General features: G+C 31.4%; 7 non-coding genes across 7 annotated transcripts; all 7 read left to right on the plus strand.

Annotated features, from left to right (window-relative positions):
- The first annotated feature begins 1,723 nt into the window (after nucleotides 1–1,723).
- Nucleotides 1,724–1,795, plus strand: TRNAP-UGG (transfer RNA proline (anticodon UGG)). The gene has a single exon. It is a non-coding gene; the product is annotated as a tRNA-Pro (tRNA).
- A 5,777-nt stretch (nucleotides 1,796–7,572) lies between these two features.
- TRNAQ-UUG (transfer RNA glutamine (anticodon UUG)) lies at nucleotides 7,573–7,644 on the plus strand. The gene has a single exon. It is a non-coding gene; the product is annotated as a tRNA-Gln (tRNA).
- A 3,546-nt stretch (nucleotides 7,645–11,190) lies between these two features.
- Nucleotides 11,191–11,262, plus strand: TRNAP-UGG (transfer RNA proline (anticodon UGG)). Its single transcript has one exon. It is a non-coding gene; the product is annotated as a tRNA-Pro (tRNA).
- Nucleotides 11,263–14,808: 3,546 nt separating this feature from the next.
- TRNAP-UGG (transfer RNA proline (anticodon UGG)) lies at nucleotides 14,809–14,880 on the plus strand. The gene has a single exon. It is a non-coding gene; the product is annotated as a tRNA-Pro (tRNA).
- Nucleotides 14,881–18,890: 4,010 nt separating this feature from the next.
- Nucleotides 18,891–18,962, plus strand: TRNAP-UGG (transfer RNA proline (anticodon UGG)). The gene has a single exon. It is a non-coding gene; the product is annotated as a tRNA-Pro (tRNA).
- A 3,546-nt stretch (nucleotides 18,963–22,508) lies between these two features.
- On the plus strand, nucleotides 22,509–22,580 carry TRNAP-UGG (transfer RNA proline (anticodon UGG)). Its single transcript has one exon. It is a non-coding gene; the product is annotated as a tRNA-Pro (tRNA).
- A 2,622-nt stretch (nucleotides 22,581–25,202) lies between these two features.
- On the plus strand, nucleotides 25,203–25,274 carry TRNAP-UGG (transfer RNA proline (anticodon UGG)). Its single transcript has one exon. It is a non-coding gene; the product is annotated as a tRNA-Pro (tRNA).
- The last annotated feature ends 1,296 nt before the right edge of the window (nucleotides 25,275–26,570 follow it).

Below are 26,570 nucleotides of genomic sequence, written 5' to 3' on the forward strand. Positions count from 1 at the left end.
TTGAAACACAAAAAGTTCAAAAATGAAATTGCAAGGTTTTCTTTTGCCTTTCTTCTTTGTCTGGAAGCATGATTTGTACATTGCATATGACAAGTCTTTAGCTTCGTCCATGAGAGAAGTCCAAACTCTGTAGGCACTCACAAATCTTGTCCCTGCACTTTTCCTATATGCATACTTAGAAAACTATCTACTGGACCATAAGGAAAAATTTTATTTATTCTACAAATTCATTTTTACATAAATGTATATGGTGTTTTTAAAAACAAAAAGCTATTTTCTTTAAATCAATTGAAAAATCAATAGAAAAATGTTCAGGTAGGTGGCTTGTTGGTCTAGGGTTAAGATTCTCGCTTAGGATGTGAGAGGTCCCAGGTACAAATCAAGGACGAGCCCAAATTTTCAGATTCTTTGACATAGTTCCATTATCTTATTGAAGTCAATTTCCTGAGTAAAATCTTCAATTGAATATTATTTTTTAAAAACTCACAAAATAGATTGGATTTACTTATTTGCACAATTGAATTTTGTTTTTTGTCAAACGGCTAAAATTATTTGTAATTACTTACCTGCACATAGCATGTGACATGTCTTGGGTTTTATCCATCAGAAAAACTCTGCTGGGCATCATAAAACTTTGCACAGCAATTTCCAAGCAAGTATACTTAGAAAAATATTGACTATTAGGAAATATTTTATTTATGCTAATATTTCCACCTTGTATACATTAGTGACTGCTTTAAAATAATACAATTTTCACATAAAAACAGTTAAAAATCAAATAAAACATGCTTACTTGATGACTCTATCATTCTCACTTTGGGTGCGAGAGGTCACGGGTTCAAATCCCGGACGAGCCCAAATTTTTAGATTCTTTGACATGGTTCCATTATCTTATTGAAGTCAATTTCCAGAGTGAATTTCAACTGAATATTGTTTTTTCAAAACTCTCAAAATAGATTGGATTTACTTATTTGCACAATTGAATTTTGTTTTTTGTCAAACTGCTAAAATTATTTGTAATTACTTACATACACATAGCATGTGACATGTCTTGGGTTTTATCCATCAGAAATACTCTGCTGGGCATCATAAAACTTTGCACAGCAATTTCCAAGCAAGTATACTTAGAAAAATATTGACTATTAGGAAATATTTTATTTATGCTATTATTTCCACCTTGTATACATTAGTGACTGCTTTACAATAATACAATTTTCACATAAAAACAGTTAAGAAATCAAATAAAACATGCTTTTGATGACTCTATCATTCTCACTTTGGGTGCGTGAGGTCACGGGTTCAAATCCCGGACGAGCCCAAATTTTTAGATTCTTTGACATGGTTCCATTATCTTATTGAAGTCAATTTCCAGAGTGAATTTCAACTGAATATTGTTTTTTCAAAACTCTCAAAATAGATTGGATTTACTTATTTGCACAATTGAATTTTGTTTTTTGTCAAACTGCTAAAACTATTTGTAAGTACTTATCTGAACATAGCATGTGACATGTCTTGGGTTTTATCCATCAGAAAAACTCTGCTGGGCATCATAAAACTTTGCACAGCAATTTCCAAGCAAGTATACTTAGAAAAATATTGACTATTAGGAAATATTTTATTTATGCTAATTTTTCCTCCTTGTATACATTAGTGACTGCTTTTAAAGAACACCATTTTCACATAAAATAGTTAAGAAATCAAATAAAACAGACTTGTTTCAGTTGGCTCGTTAGTCTAGGGGTATGATTCTCGCTTTGGGTGCGAGAGGTCCCGGGTTCAAATCCCGGACGAGCCCTCTATTTCTTTTTTACGGTGCATCTCATGGTTTATATATATCTGATTTTCTCAATTGGCTAAGTTAATAGCATCAACTGAGTTTTGTTTTTGCCATACTCCCAATAGAATTTGTACATACTTATGAATCTTGCCTTCATCATTTTTCAATTGCCTTTCTTCTATTTATGCATGATTTACACATAGCTTTTGACAAGTCTTGGGTTTTATCGATCAGACAAGTCCAAACTCTGTAGCCATTTTTAAATCTTGTCACTGCACTTTCCAAATAAGCACACAAAGAAAACTATCAATAGAATCTTACGGAAACATTTTAGTTGTTCTAAAAATAAGAGCATACTTATTCAAATTTCAACTGTATTGTAGAATATTAGGAAACCTGCAGGTTCCCTACTGTCTAGATAGCTTTGAATGTTTTAAAAGAATAGTCTCATTTTGAAACACAAAAAGTTCAAAAATGAAATTGCAAGGTTTTCTTTTGCCTTTCTTCTGTGTCTGGAAGCATGATTTGTACATTGCATATGACAAGTCTTTAGCTTTGTCCATGAGAGAAGTCCAAACTCTGTAGGCACTCACAAATCTTGTCCCTGCACTTTTCCTATATGCATACTTAGAAAACTATCTACTGGACCATAAAGAAATATTTTATTTATTCTACAAATTCATTTTTACATAAATGTATATGGTGTTTTTAAAAACAAAAAGCTATTTTCATTAAATCAATTGAAAAATCAATAGAAAAATGTTCAGGTATGTGGCTTGTTGGTCTAGGGTTAAGATTCTCGCTTAGGGTGTGAGAGGTCCCAGGTTCAAATCATGGACGAGCCCAAATTTTCAGATTCTTTTACATAGTTCCATTATCTTATTGAAGTCAATTTCCTGAGTAAATTCTTCAATTGAATATTATTTTTTAAAAACTCACAAAATAGATTGGATATACTTATTTGCACAATTGAATTTTGTTTTTTGTCAAACTGCTAAAATTATTTGTAATTACTTACCTGCACATAGCATGTGACATGTCTTGGGTTTTATCCGTCAGAAAAACTCTGCTGGGCATCATAAAACTTTGCACAGCAATTTCCAAGCAAGTATACTTAGAAAAATATTGACTATTAGGAAATATTTTATTTATGCTAATATTTCCACCTTGTATACATTAGTGACTGCTTTAAAATAATACAATTTTCACATAAAAACAGTTAAAAATCAAATAAAACATGCTTACTTGATGACTCTATCATTTTTACTTTGGGTGCGAGAGGTCACGGGTTCAAATCCCGGACGAGCCCAAATTTTTAGATTCTTTGACATGGTTCCATTATCTTATTGAAGTAAATTTCCAGAGTGAATTTCAACTGAATATTGTTTTTTCAAAACTCTCAAAATAGATTGGATTTACTTATTTGCACAATTGAATTTTGTTTTTTGTCAAACTGCTAAAATTATTTGTAATTACTTACCTGCACATAGCATGTGACATGTCTTGGGTTTTATCCATCAGAAATACTCTGCTGGGCATCATAAAACTTTGCACAGCAATTTCCAAGCAAATATACTTAGAAAAATATTGACTATTAGGAAATATTTTATTTATGCTAATATTTCCACCTTGTATACATTAGTGACTGCTTTAAAATAATACAATTTTCACATAAAAACAGTTAAGAAATCAAATAAAACATGCTTACTTGATGACTCTATCATTCTCACTTTGGGTGCGAGAGGTCATGGGTTCAACTCCCGGACGTGCCCAAATTTTTAGATTCTTTGACATGGTTCCATTATCTTATTGAAGTCAATTTCCAGAGTGAATTTCAACTGAATATTGTTTTTCAAAACTCTCAAAATAGATTGGATTTACTTATTTGCACAATTAAATTTTGTTTTTTGTCAAACTGCTAAAATTATTTGTAAGTACTTATCTGAACATAGCATGTGACATATCTTGGGTTTTATCCATCAGAAAAACTCTGCTGGGCATCATAAAACTTTGCACAGCAATTTCCAAGCAAGTATACTTAGAAAAATATTGACTATTAGGAAATATTTTATTTATGCTATTATTTCCACCTTGTATACATTAGTGACTGCTTTAAAATAATAAAATTTTCACATAAAAACAGTAACGAAATCAAATAAAACATGCTTATTTGATGACTCTATCATTCTCACTTTGGGTGCGAGAGGTCACGGGTTCAAATCCCGGACGAGCCCAAATTTTTAGATTCTTTGACATGGTTCCATTATCTTATTGAAGTCAATTTCCAGAGTGAATTTCAACTGAATATTGTTTTTTCAAAACTCTCAAAATAGATTGGATTTACTTATTTGCACAATTGAATTTTGTTTTTTGTCAAACTGCTAAAATTATTTGTAATTACTTACCTGCACATAGCATGTGACATGTCTTGGGTTTTATCCGTCAGAAAAACTCTGCTGGGCATCATAAAACTTTGCACAGCAATTTCCAAGCAAGTATACTTAGAAAAATATTGACTATTAGGAAATATTTTATTTATGCTAATATTTCCACCTTGTATACATTAGTGACTGCTTTAAAATAATACAATTTTCACATAAAAACAGTTAAGAAATCAAATAAAACATGCTTACTTGATGACTCTATCATTCTCACTTTGGGTGCGAGAGGTCACGGGTTCAAATCCCGGATGAGCCCAAATTTTTAGATTCTTTGACATGGTTCCATTATCTAATTTAAGTCAATTTCCAGAGTGAATTTCAACTGAATATTGTTTTTTCAAAACTCTCAAAATAGATTGGATTTACTTATTTGCACAATTGAATTTTGTTTTTTGTCAAACTGCTAAAATTATTTGTAATTACTTACCTGCACATAGCATGTGACATGTCTTGGGTTTTATCCGTCAGAAAAACTCTGCTGGGCATCATAAAACTTTGCACAGCAATTTCCAAGCAAGTATACTTAGAAAAATATTGACTATTAGGAAATTTTTTATTTATGCTAATATTTCCACCTTGTATACATTAGTGACTGCTTTAAAATAAAACAATTTTCACATAAAAACAGTTAAGAAATCAAATAAAACATGCTTACTTGATGACTCTATCATTCTCACTTTGGGTGCGAGAGGTCACGGGTTCAAATCCCGGACGAGCCCAAATTTTTAGATTCTTTGACATGGTTCCATTATCTTATTGAAGTCAATTTCCAGAGTGAATTTCAACTGAATATTGTTTTTTCAAAACTCTCAAAATAGATTGGATTTACTTATTTGCACAATTGAATTTTGTTTTTTGTCAAACTGCTAAAATTATTTGTAATTACTTACCTGCACATAGCATGTGACATGTCTTGGGTTTTATCCATCAGAAAAACTCTGCTGGGCATCATAAAACTTTGCACAGCAATTTCCAAGCAAGTATACTTAGAAAAATATTGACAATTAGGAAATATTTTATTTATGCTAATATTTCCACCTTGTATACATTAGTGACTGCTTTAAAATAATACAATTTTCACATAAAAACAGTTAAGAAATCAAATAAAACATGCTTACTTGATGACTCTATCATTCTCACTTTGGGTGCGAGAGGTCCCGGGTTCAAATCCCGGATGTGCCCAAATTTTTACATTCTTTGACATGGTTCCATTATCTTATTGAAGTCAATTTCCAGAGTGAATTTCAACTGAATATTGTTTTTTCAAAACTCTCAAAATAGATTGGATTTACTTATTTGCACAATTAAATTTTGTTTTTTGTCAAACTGCTAAAATTATTTGTAAGTACTTATCTGAACATAGCATGTGACATGTCTTGGGTTTTATCCATCAGAAAAACTCTGCTGGGCATCATAAAACTTTGCACAGCAATTTCCAAGCAAGTATACTTAGAAAAATATTGACTATTAGGAAATATTTTATTTATGCTAATTTTTCCTCCTTGTATACATTAGTGACCTCTTTAAAAGAACACCATTTTCACATAAAATAGTTAAGAAATCAAATAAAACAGACTTGTTTCAGTTGGCTCGTTAGTCTAGGGGTATGATTCTCGCTTTGGGTGCGAGAGGTCCCGGGTTCAAATCCCGGATTACCCCTCTATTTCTTTTTTACGGTGCTTCTCATGGTTTATATATATCTGATTTTCGCAATTGGCTAAGTTAATAGCATCAACTGAGTTTTGTTTTTGCCATACTCCCAATAGATTTTGTACATAGTTATGAATCTTGCCTTCATCATTTTTCAATTGCCTTTCTTCTAGTTATGCATGATTTACACATAGCTTTTGACAAGTCTTGGGTTTTATCGATCAGACAAGTCCAAACTCTGTAGCCATTTTTAAATCTTGTCACTGCACTTTCCAAATAAGCACACAAAGAAAACTATCAATAGAATCTTACGGAAACATTTTAGTTGTTCTAAAAATAAGAGCATACTTATTCAAATTTCAACTGTATTGTGGTATATTAGGAAAACTGCAGGTTCCCTACTGTCTAGATAGCTTTGAATGTTTTAAAAGAATAGTCTCATTTTGAAACACAAAAAGTTCAAAAATGAAATTGCAAGGTTTTCTTTTGCCTTTCTTCTTTGTCTGGAAGCATGATTTGTACATTGCATATGACAAGTCTTTTGCTTCGTCCATGAGAGAAGTCCAAACTCTGTAGGCACTCACAAATCTTGTCCCTGCACTTTTCCTATATGCATACTTAGAAAACTATCTACTGGACCATAAGGAAAAATTTTATTTATTCTACAAATTCATATTTACATAAATGTATATGGTGTTTTTAAAAACAAAAAGCTATTTTCTTTAAATCAATTGAAAAATCAATAGGAAAATGTTCAGGTAGGTGGCTTGTTGGTCTAGGGTTAAGATTCTCGCTTAGGGTGTGAGAGGTCCCAGGTTCAAATCATGGACGAGCCCAAATTTTCAGATTCTTTGACTTAGTTTCATTATCTTATTGAAGTCAATTTCCTGAGTAAAATCTTCAATTGAATATTATTTTTTAAAAACTCACAAAATAGATTGGATTTACTTATTTGCACAATTGAATTTTGTTTTTTGTCAAACGGCTAAAATTATTTGTAATTACTTACCTGCACATAGCATGTGACATGTCTTGGGTTTTATCCATCAGAAAAACTCTGCTGGGCATCATAAAACTTTGCACAGCAATTTCCAAGCAAGTATACTTAGAAAAATATTGACTATTAGGAAATATTTTATTTATGCTAATATTTCCACCTTGTATACATTAGTGACTGCTTTAAAATAATACAATTTTCACATAAAAACAGTTAAGAAATCAAATAAAACATGCTTTTGATGACTCTATCATTCTCACTTTGGGTGCGAGAGGTCACGGGTTCAAATCCCGGACGAGCCCAAATTTTTAGATTCTTTGACATGGTTCCATTATCTTATTGAAGTCAATTTCCAGAGTGAATTTCAACTGAATATTGTTTTTTCAAAACTCTCAAAATAGATTGGATTTACTTATTTGCACAATTGAATTTTGTTTTTTGTCAAACTGCTAAAACTATTTGTAAGTACTTATCTGAACATAGCATGTGACATGTCTTGGGTTTTATCCATCAGAAAAACTCTGCTGGGCATCATAAAACTTTGCACAGCAATTTCCAAGCAAGTATACTTAGAAAAATATTGACTATTAGGAAATATTTTATTTATGCTAATTTTTCCTCCTTGTATACATTAGTGACTGCTTTAAAAGAACACCATTTTCACATAAAATAGTTAAGAAATCAAATAAAACAGACTTGTTTCAGTTGGCTCGTTAGTCTAGCGGTATGATTCTCGCTTTTGGTGCGAGAGGTCCCGGGTTCAAATCCCGGACGAGCCCTCTATTTCTTTTTTACGGTGCTTCTCATGGTTTATATATATCAGATTTTCTCAATTGGCTAAGTTAATAGCATCAACTGAGTTTTGTTTTTGCCATACTCCCAATAGAATTTGTACATACTTATGAATCTTGCCTTCATCATTTTTCAATTGCCTTTCTTCTATTTATGCATGATTTACACATAGCTTTTGACAAGTCTTGGGTTTTATCGATCAGACAAGTCCAAACTCTGCAGCCATTTTTAAATCTTGTCACTGCACTTTCCAAATAAGCACACAAAGAAAACTATCAATAGAATCTTACGGAAACATTTTAGTTGTTCTAAAAATAAGAGCATACTTATTCAAATTTCAACTGTATTGTGGTATATTAGGAAAACTGCAGGTTCCCTACTGTCTAGATAGCTTTGAATGTTTTAAAAGAATAGTCTCATTTTGAAACACAAAAAGTTCAAAAATGAAATTGAAAGGTTTTCTTTTGCCTTTCTTCTGTGTCTGGAAGCATGATTTGTACATTGCATATGACAAGTCTTTAGCTTCATCCATGAGAGAAGTCCAAACTCTGGAGGCACTCACAAATCTTGTCCCTGCACTTTTCCTATATGCATACTTAGAAAACTATCTACTGGACCATAAGGAAATATTTTATTTATTCTACAAATTCATTTTTACATAAATGTGTATGGTGTTTTTAAAAACAAAAAGCTATTTTCATTAAATCAATTGAAAAATCAATAGAAAAATGTCCAGGTATGTGGCTTGTTGGTCTAGGGTTAAGATTCTCGCTTAGGGTGTGAGAGGTCCCAGGTTCAAATCATGGACGAGCCCAAATTTTCAGATTCTTTTACATAGTTCCATTATCTTATTGAAGTCAATTTCCTGAGTAAATTCTTCAATTGAATATTATTTTTTAAAAACTCACAAAATAGATTGGATATACTTATTTGCACAATTGAATTTTGTTTTTTGTCAAACTGCTAAAATTATTTGTAATTACTTACCTGCACATAGCATGTGACATGTCTTGGGTTTTATCCATCAGAAAAACTCTGCTGGGCATCATAAAACTTTGCACAGCAATTTCCAAGCAAGTATACTTAGAAAAATATTGACTATTAGGAAATATTTTATTTATGCTAATATTTCCACCTTGTATACATTAGTGACTGCTTTAAAATAATACAATTTTCACATAAAAACAGTTAAAAATCAAATAAAACATGCTTACTTGATGACTCTATCATTCTCACTTTGGGTGCGAGAGGTCACGGGTTCAAATCCCGGACGAGCCCAAATTTTTAGATTCTTTGACATGGTTCCATTATCTTATTGAAGTCAATTTCCAGAGTGAATTTCAACTGAATATTGTTTTTTCAAAACTCTCAAAATAGATTGGATTTACTTATTTGCACAATTGAATTTTGTTTTTTGTCAAACTGCTAAAATTATTTGTAATTACTTACCTGCACATAGCATGTGACATGTCTTGGGTTTTATCCATCAGAAATACTCTGCTGGGCATCATAAAACTTTGCACAGCAATTTCCAAGCAAATATACTTAGAAAAATATTGACTATTAGGAAATATTTTATTTATGCTAATATTTCCACCTTGTATACATTAGTGACTGCTTTAAAATAATACAATTTTCACATAAAAACAGTTAAGAAATCAAATAAAACATGCTTACTTGATGACTCTATCATTCTCACTTTGGGTGCGAGAGGTCATGGGTTCAACTCCCGGACGTGCCCAAATTTTTAGATTCTTTGACATGGTTCCATTATCTTATTGAAGTCAATTTCCAGAGTGAATTTCAACTGAATATTGTTTTTCAAAACTCTCAAAATAGATTGGATTTACTTATTTGCACAATTAAATTTTGTTTTTTGTCAAACTGCTAAAATTATTTGTAAGTACTTATCTGAACATAGCATGTGACATATCTTGGGTTTTATCCATCAGAAAAACTCTGCTGGGCATCATAAAACTTTGCACAGCAATTTCCAAGCAAGTATACTTAGAAAAATATTGACTATTAGGAAATATTTTATTTATGCTATTATTTCCACCTTGTATACATTAGTGACTGCTTTAAAATAATAAAATTTTCACATAAAAACAGTAAAGAAATCAAATAAAACATGCTTATTTGATGACTCTATCATTCTCACTTTGGGTGCGAGAGGTCACGGGTTCAAATCCCGGACGAGCCCAAATTTTTAGATTCTTTGACATGGTTCCATTATCTTATTGAAGTCAATTTCCAGAGTGAATTTCAACTGAATATTGTTTTTTCAAAACTCTCAAAATAGATTGGATTTACTTATTTGCACAATTGAATTTTGTTTTTTGTCAAACTGCTAAAATTATTTGTATTTACTTACCTGCACATAGCATGTGACATGTCTTGGGTTTTATCCGTCAGAAAAACTCTGCTGGGCATCATAAAACTTTGCACAGCAATTTCCAAGCAAGTATACTTAGAAAAATATTGACTATTAGGAAATATTTTATTTATGCTAATATTTCCACCTTGTATACATTAGTGACTGCTTTAAAATAATACAATTTTCACATAAAAACAGTTAAGAAATCAAATAAAACATGCTTACTTGATGACTCTATCATTCTCACTTTGGGTGCGAGAGGTCACGGGTTCAAATCCCGGACGAGCCCAAATTTTTAGATTCTTTGACATGGTTCCATTATCTTATTGAAGTCAATTTCCAGAGTGAATTTCAACTGAATATTGTTTTTTCAAAACTCTCAAAATAGATTGGATTTACTTATTTGCACAATTGAATTTTGTTTTTTGTCAAACTGCTAAAATTATTTGTAATTACTTACCTGCACATAGCATGTGACATGTCTTGGGTTTTATCCATCAGAAATACTCTGCTGGGCATCATAAAACTTTGCACAGCAATTTCCAAGCAAATATACTTAGAAAAATATTGACTATTAGGAAATATTTTATTTATGCTAATATTTCCACCTTGTATACATTAGTGACTGCTTTAAAATAATACAATTTTCACATAAAAACAGTTAAGAAATCAAATAAAACATGCTTACTTGATGACTCTATCATTCTCACTTTGGGTGCGAGAGGTCATGGGTTCAACTCCCAGACGTGCCCACATTTTTAGATTCTTTGACATGGTTCCATTATCTTATTGAAGTCAATTTCCAGAGTGAATTTCAACTGAATATTGTTTTTCAAAACTCTCAAAATAGATTGGATTTACTTATTTGCACAATTAAATTTTGTTTTTTGTCAAACTGCTAAAATTATTTGTAAGTACTTATCTGAACATAGCATGTGACATGTCTTGGGATATATCCATCAGAAAAACTCTGCTGGGCATCATAAAACTTTGCACAGCAATTTCCAAGCAAGTATACTTAGAAAAATATTGACTATTAGGAAATATTTTATTTATGCTAATTTTTCCTCCTTGTATACATTAGTGACTGCTTTAAAAGAACACCATTTTCACATAAAATAGTTAAGAAATCAAATAAAACAGACTTGTTTCAGTTGGCTCGTTAGTCTAGGGGTATGATTCTCGCTTTGGGTGCGAGAGGTCCCGGGTTCAAATCCCGGACGAGCCCTCTATTTCTTTTTTACGGTGCATCTCATGGTTTATATATATCTGATTTTCTCAATTGGCTAAGTTAATAGCATCAACTGAGTTTTGTTTTTGCCATACTCCCAATAGAATTTGTACATACTTATGAATCTTGCCTTCATCATTTTTCAATTGCCTTTCTTCTATTTATGCATGATTTACACATAGCTTTTGACAAGTCTTGGGTTTTATCGATCAGACAAGTCCAAACTCTGTAGCCATTTTTAAATCTTGTCACTGCACTTTCCAAATAAGCACACAAAGAAAACTATCAATAGAATCTTACGGAAACATTTTAGTTGTTCTAAAAATAAGAGCATACTTATTCAAATTTCAACTGTATTGTAGAATATTAGGAAACCTGCAGGTTCCCTACTGTCTAGATAGCTTTGAATGTTTTAAAAGAATAGTCTCATTTTGAAACACAAAAAGTTCAAAAATGAAATTGCAAGGTTTTCTTTTGCCTTTCTTCTGTGTCTGGAAGCATGATTTGTACATTGCATATGACAAGTCTTTAGCTTTGTCCATGAGAGAAGTCCAAACTCTGTAGGCACTCACAAATCTTGTCCCTGCACTTTTCCTATATGCATACTTAGAAAACTATCTACTGGACCATAAGGAAATATTTTATTTATTCTACAAATTCATTTTTACATAAATGTATATGGTGTTTTTAAAAACAAAAAGCTATTTTCATTAAATCAATTGAAAAATCAATAGAAAAATGTTCAGGTATGTGGCTTGTTGGTCTAGGGTTAAGATTCTCGCTTAGGGTGTGAGAGGTCCCAGGTTCAAATCATGGATGAGCCCAAATTTTCAGATTCTTTTACATAGTTCCATTATCTTATTGAAGTCAATTTCCTGAGTAAATTCTTCAATTGAATATTATTTTTTAAAAACTCACAAAATAGATTGGATATACTTATTTGCACAATTGAATTTTGTTTTTTGTCAAACTGCTAAAATTATTTGTAATTACTTACCTGCACATAGCATGTGACATGTCTTGGGTTTTATCCGTCAGAAAAACTCTGCTTGGCATCATAAAACTTTGCACAGCAATTTCCAAGCAAGAATACTTAGAAAAATATTGACTATTAGGAAATATTTTATTTATGCTAATATTTCCACCTTGTATACATTAGTGACTGCTTTAAAATAATAAAATTTTCACATAAAAACAGTTAAAAATCAAATAAAACATGCTTACTTGATGACTCTATCATTCTCACTTTGGGTGCGAGAGGTCACGGGTTCAAATCCCGGACGAGCCCAAATTTTTAGATTCTTTGACATGGTTCCATTATCTTATTGAAGTCAATTTCCAGAGTGAATTTCAACTGAATATTGTTTTTTCAAAACTCTCAAAATAGATTGGATTTACTTATTTGCACAATTGAATTTTGTTTTTTGTCAAACTGCTAAAATTATTTGTAATTACTTACCTGCACATAGCATGTGACATGTCTTGGGTTTTATCCATCAGAAATACTCTGCTGGGCATCATAAAACTTTGCACAGCAATTTCCAAGCAAATATACTTAGAAAAATATTGACTATTAGGAAATATTTTATTTATGCTAATATTTCCACCTTGTATACATTAGTGACTGCTTTAAAATAATACAATTTTCACATAAAAACAGTTAAGAAATCAAATAAAACATGCTTACTTGATGACTCTATCATTCTCACTTTGGGTGCGAGAGGTCATGGGTTCAACTCCCGGACGTGCCCAAATTTTTAGATTCTTTGACATGGTTCCATTATCTTATTGAAGTCAATTTCCAGAGTGAATTTCAACTGAATATTGTTTTTCAAAACTCTCAAAATAGATTGGATTTACTTATTTGCACAATTAAATTTTGTTTTTTGTCAAACTGCTAAAATTATTTGTAAGTACTTATCTGAACATAGCATGTGACATATCTTGGGTTTTATCCATCAGAAAAACTCTGCTGGGCATCATAAAACTTTGCACAGCAATTTCCAAGCAAGTATACTTAGAAAAATATTGACTATTAGGAAATATTTTATTTATGCTATTATTTCCACCTTGTATACATTAGTGACTGCTTTAAAATAATAAAATTTTCACATAAAAACAGTAAAGAAATCAAATAAAACATGCTTATTTGATGACTCTATCATTCTCACTTTGGGTGCGAGAGGTCACGGGTTCAAATCCCGGACGAGCCCAAATTTTTAGATTCTTTGACATGGTTCCATTATCTTATTGAAGTCAATTTCCAGAGTGAATTTCAACTGAATATTGTTTTTTCAAAACTCTCAAAATAGATTGGATTTACTTATTTGCACAATTGAATTTTGTTTTTTGTCAAACTGCTAAAATTATTTGTAATTACTTACCTGCACATAGCATGTGACATGTCTTGGGTTTTATCCGTCAGAAAAACTCTGCTGGACATCATAAAACTTTGCACAGCAATTTCCAAGCAAGTATACTTAGACAAATATTGACTATTAGGAAATATTTTATTTATGCTAATATTTCCACCTTGTATACATTAGTGACTGCTTTAAAATAATACAATTTTCACATAAAAACAGTTAAGAAATCAAATAAAACATGCTTACTTGATGACTCTATCATTCTCACTTTGGGTGCGAGAGGTCACGGGTTCAAATCCCGGACGAGCCCAAATTTTTAGATTCTTTGACATGGTTCCATTATCTTATTGAAGTCAATTTCCAGAGTGAATTTCAACTGAATATTGTTTTTTCAAAACTCTCAAAATAGATTGGATTTAATTATTTGCACAATTGAATTTTGTTTTTTGTCAAACTGCTAAAATTATTTGTAATTACTTACCTGCACATAGCATGTGACATGTCTTGGGTTTTATCCATCAGAAATACTCTGCTGGGCATCATAAAACTTTGCACAGCAATTTCCAAGCAAATATACTTAGAAAAATATTGACTATTAGGAAATATTTTATTTATGCTAATATTTCCACCTTGTATACATTAGTGACTGCTTTAAAATAATACAATTTTCACATAAAAACAGTTAAGAAATCAAATAAAACATGCTTACTTGATGACTCTATCATTCTCACTTTGGGTGCGAGAGGTCATGGGTTCAACTCCCAGACGTGCCCAAATTTTTAGATTCTTTGACATGGTTCCATTATCTTATTGAAGTCAATTTCCAGAGTGAATTTCAACTGAATATTGTTTTTCAAAACTCTCAAAATAGATTGGATTTACTTATTTGCACAATTAAATTTTGTTTTTTGTCAAACTGCTAAAATTATTTGTAAGTACTTATCTGAACATAGCATGTGACATGTCTTGGGATATATCCATCAGAAAAACTCTGCTGGGCATCATAAAACTTTGCACAGCAATTTCCAAGCAAGTATACTTAGAAAAATATTGACTATTAGGAAATATTTTATTTATGCTAATTTTTCCTCCTTGTATACATTAGTGACTGCTTTAAAAGAACACCATTTTCACATAAAATAGTTAAGAAATCAAATAAAACAGACTTGTTTCAGTTGGCTCGTTAGTCTAGGGGTATGATTCTCGCTTTGGGTGCGAGAGGTCCCGGGTTCAAATCCCGGACGAGCCCTCTATTTCTTTTTTACGGTGCATCTCATGGTTTATATATATCTGATTTTCTCAATTGGCTAAGTTAATAGCATCAACTGAGTTTTGTTTTTGCCATACTCCCAATAGAATTTGTACATACTTATGAATCTTGCCTTCATCATTTTTCAATTGCCTTTCTTCTATTTATGCATGATTTACACATAGCTTTTGACAAGTCTTGGGTTTTATCGATCAGACAAGTCCAAACTCTGTAGCCATTTTTAAATCTTGTCACTGCACTTTCCAAATAAGCACACAAAGAAAACTATCAATAGAATCTTACGGAAACATTTTAGTTGTTCTAAAAATAAGAGCATACTTATTCAAATTTCAACTGTATTGTAGAATATTAGGAAACCTGCAGGTTCCCTACTGTCTAGATAGCTTTGAATGTTTTAAAAGAATAGTCTCATTTTGAAACACAAAAAGTTCAAAAATGAAATTGCAAGGTTTTCTTTTGCCTTTCTTCTGTGTCTGGAAGCATGATTTGTACATTGCATATGACAAGTCTTTAGCTTTGTCCATGAGAGAAGTCCAAACTCTGTAGGCACTCACAAATCTTGTCCCTGCACTTTTCCTATATGCATACTTAGAAAACTATCTACTGGACCATAAAGAAATATTTTATTTATTCTACAAATTCATTTTTACATAAATGTATATGGTGTTTTTAAAAACAAAAAGCTATTTTCATTAAATCAATTGAAAAATCAATAGAAAAATGTTCATGTATGTGGCTTGTTGGTCTAGGGTTAAGATTCTCGCTTAGGGTGTGAGAGGTCCCAGGTTCAAATCATGGACGAGCCCAAATTTTCAGATTCTTTTACATAGTTCCATTATCTTATTGAAGTCAATTTCCTGAGTAAATTCTTCAATTGAATATTATTTTTTAAAAACTCACAAAATAGATTGGATATACTTATTTGCACAATTGAATTTTGTTTTTTGTCAAACTGCTAAAATTATTTGTAATTACTTACCTGCACATAGCATGTGACATGTCTTGGGTTTTATCCATCAGAAAAACTCTGCTGGGCATCATAAAACTTTGCACAGCAATTTCCAAGCAAGTATACTTAGAAAAATATTGACTATTAGGAAATATTTTATTTATGCTAATATTTCCACCTTGTATACATTAGTGACTGCTTTAAAATAATACAATTTTCACATAAAAACAGTTAAGAAATCAAATAAAACATGCTTACTTGATGACTCTATCATTCTCACTTTGGGTGCGAGAGGTCACGGGTTCAAATCCCGGACGAGCCCAAATTTTTAGATACTTTGACATGGTTCCATTATCTTATTGAAGTCAATTTCCAGAGTGAATTTCAACTGAATATTGTTTTTTCAAAACTCTCAAAATAGATTGGATTTACTTATTTGCACAATTGAATTTTGTTTTTTGTCAAACTGCTAAAATTATTTGTAATTACTTACCTGCACATAGCATGTGACATGTCTTGGGTTTTATCCATCAGAAAAACTCTGCTGGGCATCATAAAACTTTGCACAGCAATTTCCAAGCAAGTATACTTAGAAAAATATTGACTATTAGGAAATATTTTATTTATGCTAATATTTCCACCTTGTATACATTAGTGACTGCTTTAAAATAATACAATTTTCACATAAAAACAGTTAAAAATCAAATAAAACATGCTTACTTGATGACTCTATCATTCTCACTTTGGGTGCGAGAGGTCACGGGTTCAAATCCCGGACGAGCCCAAATTTTTAGATTCTTTGACATGGTTCCATTATCTTATTGAAGTCAATTTCCAGAGTGAATTTCAACTGAATATTGTTTTTTCAAAACTCTCAAAATAGATTGGATTTACTTATTTGCACAATTGAATTTTGTTTTTTGTCAAACTGCTAAAATTATTTGTAATTACTTACCTGCACATAGCATGTGACATGTCTTGGGTTTTATCCATCAGAAATACTCTGCTGGGCATCATAAAACTTTGCACAGCAATTTCCAAGCAAATATACTTAGAAAAATATTGACTATTAGGAAATATTTTATTTATGCTAATATTTCCACCTTGTATACATTAGTGACTGCTTTAAAATAATACAATTTTCACATAAAAACAGTTAAGAAATCAAATAAAACATGCTTACTTGATGACTCTATCATTCTCACTTTGGGTGCGAGAGGTCATGGGTTCAACTCCCGGACGTGCCCAAATTTTTAGATTCTTTGACATGGTTCCATTATCTTATTGAAGTCAATTTCCAGAGTGAATTTCAACTGAATATTGTTTTTCAAAACTCTCAAAATAGATTGGATTTACTTATTTGCACAATTAAATTTTGTTTTTTGTCAAACTGCTAAAATTATTTGTAAGTACTTATCTGAACATAGCATGTGACATATCTTGGGTTTTATCCATCAGAAAAACTCTGCTGGGCATCATAAAACTTTGCACAGCAATTTCCAAGCAAGTATACTTAGAAAAATATTGACTATTAGGAAATATTTTATTTATGCTATTATTTCCACCTTGTATACATTAGTGACTGCTTTAAAATAATAAAATTTTCACATAAAAACAGTAAAGAAATCAAATAAAACATGCTTATTTGATGACTCTATCATTCTCACTTTGGGTGCGAGAGGTCACGGGTTCAAATCCCGGACGAGCCCAAATTTTTAGATTCTTTGACATGGTTCCATTATCTTATTGAAGTCAATTTCCAGAGTGAATTTCAACTGAATATTGTTTTTTCAAAACTCTCAAAATAGATTGGATTTACTTATTTGCACAATTGAATTTTGTTTTTTGTCAAACTGCTAAAATTATTTGTATTTACTTACCTGCACATAGCATGTGACATGTCTTGGGTTTTATCCGTCAGAAAAACTCTGCTGGGCATCATAAAACTTTGCACAGCAATTTCCAAGCAAGTATACTTAGAAAAATATTGACTATTAGGAAATATTTTATTTATGCTAATATTTCCACCTTGTATACATTAGTGACTGCTTTAAAATAATACAATTTTCACATAAAAACAGTTAAGAAATCAAATAAAACATGCTTACTTGATGACTCTATCATTCTCACTTTGGGTGCGAGAGGTCACGGGTTCAAATCCCGGACGAGCCCAAATTTTTAGATTCTTTGACATGGTTCCATTATCTTATTGAAGTCAATTTCCAGAGTGAATTTCAACTGAATATTGTTTTTTCAAAACTCTCAAAATAGATTGGATTTACTTATTTGCACAATTGAATTTTTTTTTTTTGTCAAACTGCTAAAATTATTTGTAATTACTTACCTGCACATAGCATGTGACATGTCTTGGGTTTTATCCATCAGAAATACTCTGCTGGGCATCATAAAACTTTGCACAGCAATTTCCAAGCAAATATACTTAGAAAAATATTGACTATTAGGAAATATTTTATTTATGCTAATATTTCCACCTTGTATACATTAGTGACTGCTTTAAAATAATACAATTTTCACATAAAAACAGTTAAGAAATCAAATAAAACATGCTTACTTGATGACTCTATCATTCTCACTTTGGGTGCGAGAGGTCATGGGTTCAACTCCCAGACGTGCCCAAATTTTTAGATTCTTTGACATGGTTCCATTATCTTATTGAAGTCAATTTCCAGAGTGAATTTCAACTGAATATTGTTTTTCAAAACTCTCAAAATAGATTGGATTTACTTATTTGCACAATTAAATTTTGTTTTTTGTCAAACTGCTAAAATTATTTGTAAGTACTTATCTGAACATAGCATGTGACATGTCTTGGGATATATCCATCAGAAAAACTCTGCTGGGCATCATAAAACTTTGCACAGCAATTTCCAAGCAAGTATACTTAGAAAAATATTGACTATTAGGAAATATTTTATTTATGCTAATTTTTCCTCCTTGTATACATTAGTGACTGCTTTAAAAGAACACCATTTTCACATAAAATAGTTAAGAAATCAAATAAAACAGACTTGTTTCAGTTGGCTCGTTAGTCTAGGGGTATGATTCTCGCTTTGGGTGCGAGAAGTCCCGGGTTCAAATCCCGGACGAGCCCTCTATTTCTTTTTTACGGTGCATCTCATGGTTTATATATATCTGATTTTCTCAATTGGCTAAGTTAATAGCATCAACTGAGTTTTGTTTTTGCCATACTCCCAATAGAATTTGTACATACTTATGAATCTTGCCTTCATCATTTTTCAATTGCCTTTCTTCTATTTATGCATGATTTACACATAGCTTTTGACAAGTCTTGGGTTTTATCGATCAGACAAGTCCAAACTCTGTAGCCATTTTTAAATCTTGTCACTGCACTTTCCAAATAAGCACACAAAGAAAACTATCAATAGAATCTTACGGAAACATTTTAGTTGTTCTAAAAATAAGAGCATACTTATTCAAATTTCAACTGTATTGTAGAATATTAGGAAACCTGCAGGTTCCCTACTGTCTAGATAGCTTTGAATGTTTTAAAAGAATAGTCTCATTTTGAAACACAAAAAGTTCAAAAATGAAATTGCAAGGTTTTCTTTTGCCTTTCTTCTGTGTCTGGAAGCATGATTTGTACATTGCATATGACAAGTCTTTAGCTTTGTCCATGAGAGAAGTCCAAACTCTGTAGGCACTCACAAATCTTGTCCCTGCACTTTTCCTATATGCATACTTAGAAAACTATCTACTGGACCATAAGGAAATATTTTATTTATTCTACAAATTCATTTTTACATAAATGTATATGGTGTTTTTAAAAACAAAAAGCTATTTTCATTAAATCAATTGAAAAATCAATAGAAAAATGTTCAGGTATGTGGCTTGTTGGTCTAGGGTTAAGATTCTCGCTTAGGGTGTGAGAGGTCCCAGGTTCAAATCATGGATGAGCCCAAATTTTCAGATTCTTTTACATAGTTCCATTATCTTATTGAAGTCAATTTCCTGAGTAAATTCTTCAATTGAATATTATTTTTTAAAAACTCACAAAATAGATTGGATATACTTATTTGCACAATTGAATTTTGTTTTTTGTCAAACTGCTAAAATTATTTGTAATTACTTACCTGCACATAGCATGTGACATGTCTTGGGTTTTATCCGTCAGAAAAACTCTGCTTGGCATCATAAAACTTTGCACAGCAATTTCCAAGCAAGAATACTTAGAAAAATATTGACTATTAGGAAATATTTTATTTATGCTAATATTTCCACCTTGTATACATTAGTGACTGCTTTAAAATAATACAATTTTCACATAAAAACAGTTAAAAATCAAATAAAACATGCTTACTTGATGACTCTATCATTCTCACTTTGGGTGCGAGAGGTCACGGGTTCAAATCCCGGACGAGCCCAAATTTTTAGATTCTTTGACATGGTTCCATTATCTTATTGAAGTCAATTTCCAGAGTGAATTTCAACTGAATATTGTTTTTTCAAAACTCTCAAAATAGATTGGATTTACTTATTTGCACAATTGAATTTTGTTTTTTGTCAAACTGCTAAAATTATTTGTAATTACTTACCTGCACATAGCATGTGACATGTCTTGGGTTTTATCCATCAGAAATACTCTGCTGGGCATCATAAAACTTTGCACAGCAATTTCCAAGCAAATATACTTAGAAAAATATTGACTATTAGGAAATATTTTATTTATGCTAATATTTCCACCTTGTATACATTAGTGACTGCTTTAAAATAATACAATTTTCACATAAAAACAGTTAAGAAATCAAATAAAACATGCTTACTTGATGACTCTATCATTCTCACTTTGGGTGCGAGAGGTCATGGGTTCAACTCCCGGACGTGCCCAAATTTTTAGATTCTTTGACATGGTTCCATTATCTTATTGAAGTCAATTTCCAGAGTGAATTTCAACTGAATATTGTTTTTCAAAACTCTCAAAATAGATTGGATTTACTTATTTGCACAATTAAATTTTGTTTTTTGTCAAACTGCTAAAATTATTTGTAAGTACTTATCTGAACATAGCATGTGACATATCTTGGGTTTTATCCATCAGAAAAACTCTGCTGGGCATCATAAAACTTTGCACAGCAATTTCCAAGCAAGTATACTTAGAAAAATATTGACTATTAGGAAATATTTTATTTATGCTATTATTTCCACCTTGTATACATTAGTGACTGCTTTAAAATAATAAAATTTTCACATAAAAACAGTAAAGAAATCAAATAAAACATGCTTATTTGATGACTCTATCATTCTCACTTTGGGTGCGAGAGGTCACGGGTTCAAATCCCGGACGAGCCCAAATTTTTAGATTCTTTGACATGGTTCCATTATCTTATTGAAGTCAATTTCCAGAGTGAATTTCAACTGAATATTGTTTTTTCAAAACTCTCAAAATAGATTGGATTTACTTATTTGCACAATTGAATTTTGTTTTTTGTCAAACTGCTAAAATTATTTGTAATTACTTACCTGCACATAGCATGTGACATGTCTTGGGTTTTATCCGTCAGAAAAACTCTGCTGGACATCATAAAACTTTGCACAGCAATTTCCAAGCAAGTATACTTAGACAAATATTGACTATTAGGAAATATTTTATTTATGCTAATATTTCCACCTTGTATACATTAGTGACTGCTTTAAAATAATACAATTTTCACATAAAAACAGTTAAGAAATCAAATAAAACATGCTTACTTGATGACTCTATCATTCTCACTTTGGGTGCGAGAGGTCACGGGTTCAAATCCCGGACGAGCCCAAATTTTTAGATTCTTTGACATGGTTCCATTATCTTATTGAAGTCAATTTCCAGAGTGAATTTCAACTGAATATTGTTTTTTCAAAACTCTCAAAATAGATTGGATTTACTTATTTGCACAATTGAATTTTGTTTTTTGTCAAACTGCTAAAATTATTTGTAATTACTTACCTGCACATAGCATGTGACATGTCTTGGGTTTTATCCATCAGAAATACTCTGCTGGGCATCATAAAACTTTGCACAGCAATTTCCAAGCAAATATACTTAGAAAAATATTGACTATTAGGAAATATTTTATTTATGCTAATATTTCCACCTTGTATACTTTAGTGACTGCTTTAAAATAATACAATTTTCACATAAAAACAGTTAAGAAATCAAATAAAACATGCTTACTTGATGACTCTATCATTCTCACTTTGGGTGCGAGAGGTCATGGGTTCAACTCCCAGATGTGCCCAAATTTTTAGATTCTTTGACATGGTTCCATTATCTTATTGAAGTCAATTTCCAGAGTGAATTTCAACTGAATATTGTTTTTCAAAACTCTCAAAATAGATTGGATTTACTTATTTGCACAATTAAATTTTGTTTTTTGTCAAACTGCTAAAATTATTTGTAAGTACTTATCTGAACATAGCATGTGACATGTCTTGGGATATATCCATCAGAAAAACTCTGCTGGGCATCATAAAACTTTGCACAGCAATTTCCAAGCAAGTATACTTAGAAAAATATTGACTATTAGGAAATATTTTATTTATGCTAATTTTTCCTCCTTGTATACATTAGTGACTGCTTTAAAAGAACACCATTTTCACATAAAATAGTTAAGAAATCAAATAAAACAGACTTGTTTCAGTTGGCTCGTTAGTCTAGGGGTATGATTCTCGCTTTGGGTGCGAGAGGTCCCGGGTTCAAATCCCGGACGAGCCCTCTATTTCTTTTTTACGGTGCATCTCATGGTTTATATATATCTGATTTTCTCAATTGGCTAAGTTAATAGCATCAACTGAGTTTTGTTTTTGCCATACTCCCAATAGAATTTGTACATACTTATGAATCTTGCCTTCATCATTTTTCAATTGCCTTTCTTCTATTTATGCATGATTTACACATAGCTTTTGACAAGTCTTGGGTTTTATCGATCAGACAAGTCCAAACTCTGTAGCCATTTTTAAATCTTGTCACTGCACTTTCCAAATAAGCACACAAAGAAAACTATCAATAGAATCTTACGGAAACATTTTAGTTGTTCTAAAAATAAGAGCATACTTATTCAAATTTCAACTGTATTGTAGAATATTAGGAAACCTGCAGGTTCCCTACTGTCTAGATAGCTTTGAATGTTTTAAAAGAATAGTCTCATTTTGAAACACAAAAAGTTCAAAAATGAAATTGCAAGGTTTTCTTTTGCCTTTCTTCTGTGTCTGGAAGCATGATTTGTACATTGCATATGACAAGTCTTTAGCTTTGTCCATGAGAGAAGTCCAAACTCTGTAGGCACTCACAAATCTTGTCCCTGCACTTTTCCTATATGCATACTTAGAAAACTATCTACTGGACCATAAAGAAATATTTTATTTATTCTACAAATTCATTTTTACATAAATGTATATGGTGTTTTTAAAAACAAAAAGCTATTTTCATTAAATCAATTGAAAAATCAATAGAAAAATGTTCATGTATGTGGCTTGTTGGTCTAGGGTTAAGATTCTCGCTTAGGGTGTGAGAGGTCCCAGGTTCAAATCATGGACGAGCCCAAATTTTCAGATTCTTTTACATAGTTCCATTATCTTATTGAAGTCAATTTCCTGAGTAAATTCTTCAATTGAATATTATTTTTTAAAAACTCACAAAATAGATTGGATATACTTATTTGCACAATTGAATTTTGTTTTTTGTCAAACTGCTAAAATTATTTGTAATTACTTACCTGCACATAGCATGTGACATGTCTTGGGTTTTATCCATCAGAAAAACTCTGCTGGGCATCATAAAACTTTGCACAGCAATTTCCAAGCAAGTATACTTAGAAAAATATTGACTATTAGGAAATATTTTATTTATGCTAATATTTCCACCTTGTATACATTAGTGACTGCTTTAAAATAATACAATTTTCACATAAAAACAGTTAAGAAATCAAATAAAACATGCTTACTTGATGACTCTATCATTCTCACTTTGGGTGCGAGAGGTCACGGGTTCAAATCCCGGACGAGCCCAAATTTTTAGATACTTTGACATGGTTCCATTATCTTATTGAAGTCAATTTCCAGAGTGAATTTCAACTGAATATTGTTTTTTCAAAACTCTCAAAATAGATTGGATTTACTTATTTGCACAATTGAATTTTGTTTTTTGTCAAACTGCTAAAATTATTTGTAATTACTTACCTGCACATAGCATGTGACATGTCTTGGGTTTTATCCATCAGAATTACTCTGCTGGGCATCATAAAACTTTGCACAGCAATTTCCAAGCAAATATACTTAGAAAAATATTGACTATTAGGAAATATTTTATTTATGCTAATATTTCCACCTTGTATACATTAGTGACTGCTTTAAAATAATACATTTTTCACATAAAAACAGTTAAGAAATCAAATAAAACATGCTTACTTGATGACTCTATCATTCTCACTTTGGGTGCGAGAGGTCATGGGTTCAACTCCCGGACGTGCCCAAATTTTTAGATTCTTTGACATGGTTCCATTATTTTATTGAAGTCAATTTCCAGAGTGAATTTCAACTGAATATTGTTTTTCAAAACTCTCAAAATAGATTGGATTTACTTATTTGCACAATTAAATTTTGTTTTTTGTCAAACTGCTAAAATTATTTGTAAGTACTTATCTGAACATAGCATGTGACATATCTTGGGTTTTATCCATCAGAAAAACTCTGCTGGGCATCATAAAACTTTGCACAGCAATTTCCAAGCAAGTATACTTAGAAAAATATTGACTATTAGGAAATATTTTATTTATGCTATTATTTCCACCTTGTATACATTAGTGACTGCTTTAAAATAATAAAATTTTCACATAAAAACAGTAAAGAAATCAAATAAAACATGCTTATTTGATGACTCTATCATTCTCACTTTGGGTGCGAGAGGTCACGGGTTCAAATCCCGGACGAGCCCAATTTTTTAGATTCTTTGACATGGTTCCATTATCTTATTGAAGTCAATTTCCAGAGTGAATTTCAACTGAATATTGTTTTTTCAAAACTCTCAAAATAGATTGGATTTACTTATTTGCACAATTGAATTTTGTTTTTTGTCAAACTGCTAAAATTATTTGTAAGTACTTATCTGAACATAGCATGTGACATGTCTTGGGATATATCCATCAGAAAAACTCTGCTGGGCATCATAAAACTTTGCACAGCAATTTCCAAGCAAGTATACTTAGAAAAATATTGACTATTAGGAAATATTTTATTTATGCTAATTTTTCCTCCTTGTATACATTAGTGACTGCTTTAAAAGAACACCATTTTAACATAAAATAGTTAAGAAATCAAATAAAACAGACTTGCTTCAGTTGGCTCGTTAGTCTAGGGGTATGATTCTCGCTTTGGGTGTGAGAGGTCCCGGGTTCAAATCCCGGACGAGCCCTCTATTTCTTTTTTACGGTGCATCTCATGGTTTATATATATCTGATTTTCTCAATTGGCTAAGTTAATAGCATCAACTGAGTTTTGTTTTTGCCATACTCCCAATAGAATTTGTACATACTTATGAATCTTGCCTTCATCATTTTTCAATTGCCTTTCTTCTATTTATGCATGATTTACACATAGCTTTTGACAAGTCTTGGGTTTTATCGATCAGACAAGTCCAAACTCTGTAGCCATTTTTAAATCTTGTCACTGCACTTTCCAAATAAGCACACAAAGAAAACTATCAATAGAATCTTACGGAAACATTTTAGTTGTTCTAAAAATAAGAGCATACTTATTCAAATTTCAACTGTATTGTAGAATATTAGGAAACCTGCAGGTTCCCTACTGTCTAGATAGCTTTGAATGTTTTAAAAGAATAGTCTCATTTTGAAACACAAAAAGTTCAAAAATGAAATTGCAAGGTTTTCTTTTGCCTTTCTTCTGTGTCTGGAAGCATGATTTGTACATTGCATATGACAAGTATTTAGCTTTGTCCATGAGAGAAGTGCAAACTCTGTAGGCACTCACAAATCTTGTCCCTGCACTTTTCCTATATGCATACTTAGAAAACTATCTACTGGACCATAAGGAAATATTTTATTTATTCTACAAATTCATTTTTACATAAATGTATATGGTGTTTTTAAAAACAAAAAACTATTTTCATTAAATCAATTGAAAAATCAATAGAAAAATGTTCAGGTATGTGGCTTGTTGGTCTAGGGTTAAGATTCTCGCTTAGGGTGTGAGAGGTCCCAGGTTCAAATCATGGACGAGCCCAAATTTTCAGATTCTTTTACATAGTTCCATTATCTTATTGAAGTCAATTTCCTGAGTAAATTCTTCAATTGAATATTATTTTTTAAAAACTCACAAAATAGATTGGATATACTTATTTGCACAATTGAATTTTGTATTTTGTCAAACTGCTAAAATTATTTGTAATTACTTACCTGCACATAGCATGTGACATGTCTTGGGTTTTATCCATCAGAAATACTCTGCTGGGCATCATAAAACTTTGCACAGCAATTTCCAAGCAAATATACTTAGAAAAATATTGACTATTAGGAAATATTTTATTTATGCTAATATTTCCACCTTGTATACATTAGTGACTGCTTTAAAATAATACAATTTTCACATAAAAACAGTTAAGAAATCAAATAAAACATGCTTACTTGATGACTCTATCATTCTCACTTTGGGTGCGAGAGGTCACGGGTTCAAATCCCGGACGAGCCCAAAT

This window comes from Taudactylus pleione, unplaced genomic scaffold, assembly GCF_031769625.1.
Source record: "Taudactylus pleione unplaced genomic scaffold, aTauple2 ptg000317l, whole genome shotgun sequence".
Taxonomy (NCBI): Eukaryota; Metazoa; Chordata; class Amphibia; order Anura; family Myobatrachidae; genus Taudactylus; species Taudactylus pleione.